This window comes from Petromyzon marinus, chromosome 15 (assembly GCF_048934315.1).
Source record: "Petromyzon marinus isolate PM22_M1 ecotype Great Lakes invasive population chromosome 15, UKy_Petmar_22M1.pri1.0, whole genome shotgun sequence".
Classification (NCBI taxonomy): domain Eukaryota; kingdom Metazoa; phylum Chordata; class Hyperoartia; order Petromyzontiformes; family Petromyzontidae; genus Petromyzon; species Petromyzon marinus.
This window is the reverse complement of record NC_133681.1, coordinates 21649542-21658368: the sequence shown is the minus strand read 5'-3', so window position 1 is coordinate 21658368 and position 8827 is coordinate 21649542.

Sequence of the window (8827 nt, the reverse complement as noted above, 5' to 3'; positions counted from 1 at the left end):
TAAATATTAATTATTTTATATGGGGTCGTCCATAAATGACGTCACGCGATTTTGGACGATTTTTGACCCCCCCCCCCTCGTCACACGGCGTCACAAAAAGTCAGACCCCCCCCCTCAAATATGACGTCACAAAGCTTTGCCCCCCCCCCAAAATGATATTTACATTTTGAAAATTAAACATGACTCAAATCGCTTTAGACTATTGTCATTGTAGTGCGTATTTAATGTGGTGCTGCACTCAGTTGTTGTCGGAGAAAACATTAAAAAGTCTATTTACCTAAGTAGAACGTGTTGTCTATATTTATTTAAAGTTGCACATTTTGATGTGACGTCACATTTCTTAAACCCCCCCCCTCCTCGTCACACATCGTCACAAATGTCTGACCCCCCCTCCCCAGGTGCGTGACGTCATTTATGGACGGCCCCATCGCCTTAAAACGCGAACTCGCACGTGCAAACTGAAACCGCGGAACTTTTTTTGTTCAGCAGCGCGATCCTCCGCGAGATGTAATGAGTCGGCCTCGCGCTGTGAGTGAGTGTGAGTGAGACAGCATTGTCCCCCACTCCTCCTGATGTCGAGGGTAAATGGGCGAGGTTTAGGTCTGTGACTCATGCAGCTGCAATGACTGCTTTGTGTACGCGGTCCAGACCTCCCCAGAGACCCTGGCTGACAGAGGAGGTGTTCAGGATGGTTGAGAAAAAGCGACAGGCCCACTCTAATCGTCTACAGCATCCCACGTCAGAGAATGAGGAGGCTTACCGCAGCCTTCGCTCGGAGGTTCGGAGAGCCGTGAGGCGCTGCAAGGATGGGTGGTGGTCGCGGGTTGCTGAGGAGATGGAGTCTGCCTCAGTGGCCCGCGATCACAAATCCCTATTTAACTCCATTAAAAAAGTAACCTACAGCGCCACACCTATTACCATTGTAGGGGTAATCGTCACTCACCACTCTGTGGGCTGGTAGCTTCCCCTTATCGTCAATAGGGGGCGGAAGCGCTATCACGCCAGGGCTAATGTCCATGGCCCAAAAAGGGGCCAACGACAAACCCTAGCAAACGGATCCTGGGACACATTCCCCGGGGCCCCGGGAGGGGGGAACCGGGGGATGATGTCACCTTCCAGAACGTTCTAGAAGGGAAGCGTGGCTAGGGCGGAGCAAGCCACGAACCATAAGCCGGACCTCTCAGAGGTTTGGCTCAGTCATCTGCAAGCTGAAGAACGAAGACCTGGGCTGAAGATAGGACTCTGGACCCCAAGCTCCGTTGTCCTTCTAAGGGCCGGAGCTCAGTGAGGCCAGTGGTCAGGACCCACGGACCGGGTACGGTCAGGTCAAATAGCCTCTCCTAGGGTCCCAGCCGGAGGACGAAGGGTAACGGGGTACCTAGTGATAGGGCCCGCATAATCCGGAGGCCATACCTCCCCAGGTATCGGGTAAAGGGACCGATATACCCTTTGTGTTAGAGACTTGTAAGGAAGACAATAAATATCGTGTTGCCTCATCAGAAGTGTATTCGTCAATTTATACCCACTACACCACCATTAGGGAAACGAAGGGTGATCCAATCTCCGACCCCCAGGGACAGGTTTGCAGATTTGCTGAGCATTTCTGTGAGGTCCTGGGGGAGGGGGAATCCCTCAGCCTGGAAAACATCATGGGACAAAGTGGGGATGACTCTGCTGAGGATGCGGTGCCTCAAATATTAGAGGAGGAAGTCACCCCCTGTGAGTGGCTGGCTGAGGTACCATCCATTGAGGAAGTACTGAGGGCGATCCAGAGTCTGAGACCAGGAAAGGCACCGAGCAGAGATGATCTCCCAAGCGAAATGCTGAGGGAGGGTTGCGTTTGTGCGTAGACTGCCCTACATGACATCATAACAACAGTCTGGGCCACTGGATGGGTTCCGCAGGATTGGAAGGATGCCCTGGTGGTCCCCCTCTTTATGAAGGGGGACCGCACAGACTGTAACAACTACAGGGGCATCTCACTCAGTGTGCCGGGAAAGGTCCTGGTAAGGATTATTCAACATCGCCTTGCTAGGTACGCTGAGCAGAGGCTTGCGGAGCCCCAATGCGGTTTCAGGAAAGGGCGGTCCTGCACAGATGTCATATTTTCTGTCCGTCTGCTACAGCAGAGGTGGAGGGAATTCCAACAAGACCTACATCTCTGCTTTATTGACCTGGTCAAGGCCTATGATACCATCAGTAGGCCTGGGCTCTGGGTTTTTCTTCGTGCTTTCAGAGTCCCTGACCCTCTGCTCACACTCATTAAGTACCTTCATGATGGTGAGCAGGCCCGGGTAAAACTACGTAGCCGGGAGTCAGAGCCATTCCCTGCGACAGGGATGTCCTCTGGCTCCAACATTATTTAACATCTATTTCGACCACATAGTTCGTGAAGCCTTCAGTAGCTGTACCAGAGCAATTTACGTCTGGTACAGATATAATGGGAGGCTGATCGATGCCCGGGTGCGGTCAAGGGATGGCTCCCTATTGGTCAACCACATTATGTATTCCGACGACCTGGTAATTGCTGCTCATTCAGAGGAAGAGTTGGAGGCGCTGCTGCTGAAACTGGAGTGTGCCACTAAGAGGTGGGGCCTTACCATCAGCCCCACCAAAAGAAGCACCTGCCTGGGTATTTTGTGCCATCGGGCACTCCACCCCCACAACTCCCAATCGGTGATGGGGCAGTTGGGAAGAGAGTGGAGAGTTTCCCATACCTGGGCAGTGTGCTCATGATCGGTTCCGGTTTAACAACAGAGGTCTCACTCCGAATTAGTCGAGCGGCATTATCTTTTCATCGGTTGTGTAACGTGTGGAAGCTACCTGGTCTGTCGCTCCGCATGAAGCTTCGGGTCTTCTCGGCCACAGTCATTCCCTCCCTTCTCTACGCTTGCGAAACGTGGACCCCCCTAATGCAGCATCTTCACCGGTTAGAAACATTTAGGCTGGCCTGCCTACGATCAATCCTAGGTTTAACCAGGCTGGATTGTGTGAGGAGCTCACAAATTCTCGAAAGATCTGGACAAAGTCCCATCGGCGAGCTCCTCCAGCAGGCAAGGCTGTGTTGGCTGGGCATGTAGCCCGCATGCCCAATCACCGCATGCCCAAACAGCTTTTGTTCGGCCGGATTGATGGAGCTAAACGGGCGTGGCACGGACTTGAGAAGAGATGGAGTGATGTGGTACAGGAGGATGTGGAGCTGAGTGGACTTGCCGATGACTGGTACCAGCGGTGTCAAGATCAGCCTCTGTGGAGGAGGCTTGTGAAGGACGCTACTGGGCAGTTGGAGGCAGTCGCCCTCCAACAACAACGGAGGGCGGAGGAGCGACGCTCAGAAAAACGAGCGGAGCGTCGGGTGGCTAAAGCTCAGCAAGTTGGCACAGTAGGGGGCACAGGTGGTGCATCAGCCAGTCATCTCAGTCATGTCAGTCAGTCGACCATTGGCACCTGGGTCTGCCCCGTGACCTCCTGCCAGCCGGCGATCGACACTTCACGTGGCCTCAAGGTGCACATGGCCTGGCACAAGCGTCGTGGTGACGTCACCACCACTTAGTGGCGAATGGCGGTTGTTTTGAGACAGTAAGAGAGTGTGAGGTCGACTCAGCCTCAGATGAGTACCTGGTGCGGTGTGTCGTAAACATCGCTACTGGGGGAGACAAAGGCCGCCGTGGAGGAGAATCCTAAAATAATAAAAGCTTTTATTATAATAAAAACTTTGATTGTAATATTATATTAATATTATAATAAAAGCTATACTTAAAGCTTTCATTATAATAAAATTTCAATTTGTTATGAAAAGAAATACAATAATAAATTGAAAATAATAAAAGCTTTGATTATTTACAATTTATTATTTTATTATTTTTATTTTGCTGCCACCTGCCGGCCACCAACGTGGCGTGTAGATTCTGCCAAATTAAAAAGTTACTAATAAAAATAAGAAATTGAAAATAATAAGCAAAAACCCAGATTCATATTCTTGGTTGCTTCGGTAAAGTCACGTAGATAGAAATGAACCTAAAATAATAACATACAATTTATTTTTTTAAATTAAAAATACAAAAAATAAATTTTAAATAATGAAAGCTTTTATTATTTTCAATTTATTATTTAAGTTTTTAAATTGGCAGAATCTACACGCCATATTCTTGGTTCTTCAGGTAAAGTCACGTAGATTTGAAAATAAAAATAATTCAATTCAATTGAAAAATATAAATTATATATTGAAACTAATAAAAGCTTTTATTATTTTCAATTTATTACTTGAAATTTTAAAACATAAAAAATAAAATACAAATAATAAATTTAAAATAATAAAAGCTTTTATTATTTTATAATAAATTGAAAATAAGAAAAGCTTTTATTATTTTCAATTTATTATTTTAATTTTATTATAACTTTACCGAAGGAAGCAATAATCTGGCGTGTAGATGCTGCCATCTGGTGGCCACAAACGTTGGCAGGTGGCAGCATCTACACGCCATATTCTTGGTTCTTTGGGTAAAATATAAATAATATAGAAAAGTAAAAAACTAACAATTCATGATTTAGTATTTTTTCATTTAATTCTATTATTTTAATTTTCAAATCTACGTTACTTTACCAAAAGAACCAAGAATATGGCGTGTATATTCTGCCAATTAAAAAAAAAAATACAAATTAAAATAAATTGAAAATAATAAAAGCTTTCATTATTTTCCATTTTTTTGTGTATTTTTTATTTAATTTTATTATTTTTATTTCCAACCTACATGGCTTTACCGAAAGAACCAAGAATATGAATCTGGATTTTTGATTATTATTTTCAATCTATTCTAATTTTTAAATTGGCAGCATCTACACGCCATATTCTTGGTTCTATCGGTAAAGTCACGTTGATAGAAAAAAAAATCAAATCAAATCAAAAGTGTGAAATTGAAAATAATAAAAGCAAAAAACCCACATTCATATTCTTGGTTCTTTCGGTAAAGTCACAGAGATAAAAAAATGAAACAAAATTTTGATTTTAAAATAATAAATTGACAATAATAAAAGCTTTTATTATTTTCCATTTATTTTTTTGTATTTTTGAATTGGCAGAATCTACACGCCATTTTCTTGGTTCTTTGGGTAAAGTCACGTAGATAGAAAATATAAATAATAAAAGAAAAGTACAATTTTTTACAATATTTTTTAAAATCTTTTTAATTATTTTATTGTTTCCCTTCTACGTGACTTTACTGAAAGAACCAATAATATGAATCCCTGCAGTCACGAAAGCTTTAAATCTAAATTTAATAATAACAATTTATGATTTTTCATTTAATTATTTTATTTTTAGTTTCAAATCTACGTGACTTTACCGAAAGAACCAAGAATATGGCGTGTAGATTATGCCAATTTAAAAATTACAAATAAAAGTAATAAATTGAAAATAATAAAAGTTTTTATTATTTCGATTTATTTTGTTTTAAATTTATTTGATTATTTTTAAATCTACATGACTTTACCGAAAGAACCAAGAATATGAATCTGGATTTTTGCTTATTATTTTCAATTTATTATTTTCATTTTTCAATTGGCAGAATCTACACGCCACGTTGGTGGCCGGCAGATGGCAGCATCTACACGCCATAATCTTGGTTCTTTCGGTAAAGTCACGTAGAATGAGAATAAAATAATAAATTGATAAAATAAAATGACACAATAAAATTATCACGACGTTTCGGCCACAACACAAGCGGCCTTCATCAGGTGAAGGGACGAGACTGTCTGGAGGACAGCGCTGGAGCAAACAAAGCCAAGCTCAGATCGCGACCTTTAAACTGTGTGAGAAGAAACAGAGCACCTTGACAAAGGAATTATCATAGAATTTAGCATTGAAATAGCTGAGTGATTAGCTTGTGACTGGTCACAGAAATGGCTATGTTAAAGTCAAAGCCTACACATCTGAGCTATTCACAGTAACTGGGTATATACTACACTACATAATGAATACTACATAGTAAACCAATAAAAAACTAAAATATAAATTACCTCAATGTTATCAATAAACTATATATATTCTCCAATCAGCTAAGCTACCACACAATAAGTCGTTATATATCACAATGCTATATGGCGAAAAAATTGGTGGATTCTTACCCTTAACTTTAGCACCACGGACAGCTACGAGCCCCGTTCAGACGGACGAGTTCATCCATGGTCGGAACAGAGGAGGGGTAGAGAGACAGCTGCGAGGCGCTGTTATACTCCATGTTGTATATAGTATTCATTATTTAGTGTAGTGTTTACCCAGTTACTGTTAATAGCTCAGATGTGTAGGCTTTGACTTTAACATAGCCATTTCTGTGACCAGTCACAAGCTAATCACTCAGCTATTTCAATGCTAAATTCTATGATAATTCCTTTGTCAAGGCGCTCTGTTTCTTCTCACACAGCTTAAAGGTCGCGATCTGAGCTTGGCTTTGTTCGCTCCAGCGCTGTTCTCTAGACAGTCTCGTCCCTTCACCTGATGAAGGCGCTTGTGTTGTGGCCGAAACGTCGTGAGAATTTTATTGTTATTTTATTTTATCAATTTATTATTTTATTCTCATTCTACGTGACTTTACCGAAAGAACCAAAGAAGATGAATCCTTGCAGTCACGAAAGGTTTAAATCGAAAAATATTCTCGGTTCTTTCGGTAAAGTCACGTAGATTTGAAAATAAAATAATCGAATTTAATAAAAAAAATTTTTTTTATTATTTTACATTTAAAAATACAAATGATAAATTGAAAATAATAAAAGCTTTTATTATTTTGAAAATAATAATAAAAGCTTTTATTATTTTCAATTTTATTTAATTATTTGTATTTTCTATCGACGTGACTTTACCAATGTAACCAACAATACGGCGTGTAGATGCTGCCACCTGCTGGCCATCAACGTGGCGTGCAGATGCTGCCAGGTGTGATTTGAGAGGTGATTGGGTTGGTGATGTTGGTGAGTTGCATAGTGAGTGTGTCAGTGAGCACCTGGAGGATTCGCCTCCACGGTCGCCTTTGTCTCCCCCAGTAGCGATGTTCACTCCACACCGCACCAGGAACTCATCTGAGGCTGAGTCGACCTCACACTCTCTCACTGTCTCACAACAACAACCGCCATTCGCCACTAAGTGTCGGTGACGTCACCACAACGCTTGTGCCAGGCCATGTGCACCTTGAGGCCACGTCAAGTGTCGAACGCCCGCTGGCATGAGGTCACGGGGCAGACCCAAGGGTGCCACTGGTCGACTGACTGAGATGACTGAGATGACTGGCTGATGCACCACCTGTGCCCCCTCCTCACACTCACGCATGCGGACTCACTCACAAGCGCGAGTTCGCGTTTTCAGGCGATATAAAATAATTTATATTTCATGCCAGTTGGTTCTGAAGTGCGGCTGTTTGTAATTTGGGCGTTCGTAAGTCGAGGACTGCCTGTAAATAAAGATTCCGATTGTGGATGTGGGGCTTTCACCGTGGGGTGAGCTTGGCCCGATCCGCGGGGGCGTGGCTTGCACAACAGTGGGCGGGGCACAGCCGCGACAGGCGTGGCTTATCCAGGAAGTGGGAGGAGGAGTCTCGAGCCTACGTGGGGGCGTGCAATAACAAAGGGGACGTGGAGTGTCACCCTGGGTGACGCCTGCGCTGACCAATCGCAAAGGAGACCGCGATCGCCGGACTGCAAGCCAGAGAGAAGCGCGCTCCTTTTAAAGTTAACAACAACATTGTTAAATGTAAGTAGCGCCTCTCTACTTTATTATTGTTTTATTTGTTTAATACATTACTTGTGGTGCCGTGAGTCGAGTGAAATGAGTCAATAACCTTGCTAGACATGGCTAAGCTTTTAATAAGGGGCGCCGCGGTGTCGAGATGTTAACTACCTCGCCAGGCCTACAGCAGCGTGGAGGTTCCATCCAGACCCTGACGCCTGCTCTGTATTTGTTTATTTTTTTCCCCTGTGGTCACGTAGATTCTTCTCCTGGTCCTTCGGTTTTCCCCTCCACATTTAGAAACGTGAGTTGAGAGTACTTGGCTGCTATAAATGTCCACATGATAAGCCACTTTTGTTGAGCTATCATTTGTGTCCAGGTCGCTTCTGATAAGAGTTATATAGCTCAGTGGGCCTTACCTGGTAAAATAGAAATAGTTTATAGTTTAGTTTATAGTTCATAAGAACTCGTGACAAGGGTCAGTGTCTACTTCAAATATTGTTCAGGCTCTGGAGACCTCCAAAGTTATTCGTGATGTTATACATTTGTTTCGTTTTGAGCATAATCGCGACCTTATATAATTATTGCGTGATACACACGCTGAATATACGCACACAAACATCGTGTACACGTGTGTCGTGCCCTCTATTGTCCACATAGACGGCTTGTGCTGACTAGAGAACGATCTTAACGAACAATGTCGTGACATGTATCAGCCCTTTGTCGATCCAGCGTTTTGATAGAGGCCTCCCCCACACCATGTCGTTCGTGGGAGTTGTTTAACCATACTTCACCATGCCGGTCAATGCGGGTTTGGTGAAGTGAGGAGGCCCAGAAACTTGTATATGCAGATACGAGTTAGCCTGTGCTTGCATCTGCAGAATTACATTCTCACACATTTTCAAGTATAGTTTAATACTTATAAAAATGCATTCATTCTTGAGGATTCCATAAAGTACTGTGGTAAAAATAAAACAACTTGATTTGAATAAATTTCGATTTAAAGCTTTCGTGACTGCAGGGATTCATCTTCTTGGTTCTTTCGGTAAAGTCACGTAGAAGGGAAATAATAAAATAATTAAAATTAATTAATAAAATTCTCACGACGTTTCG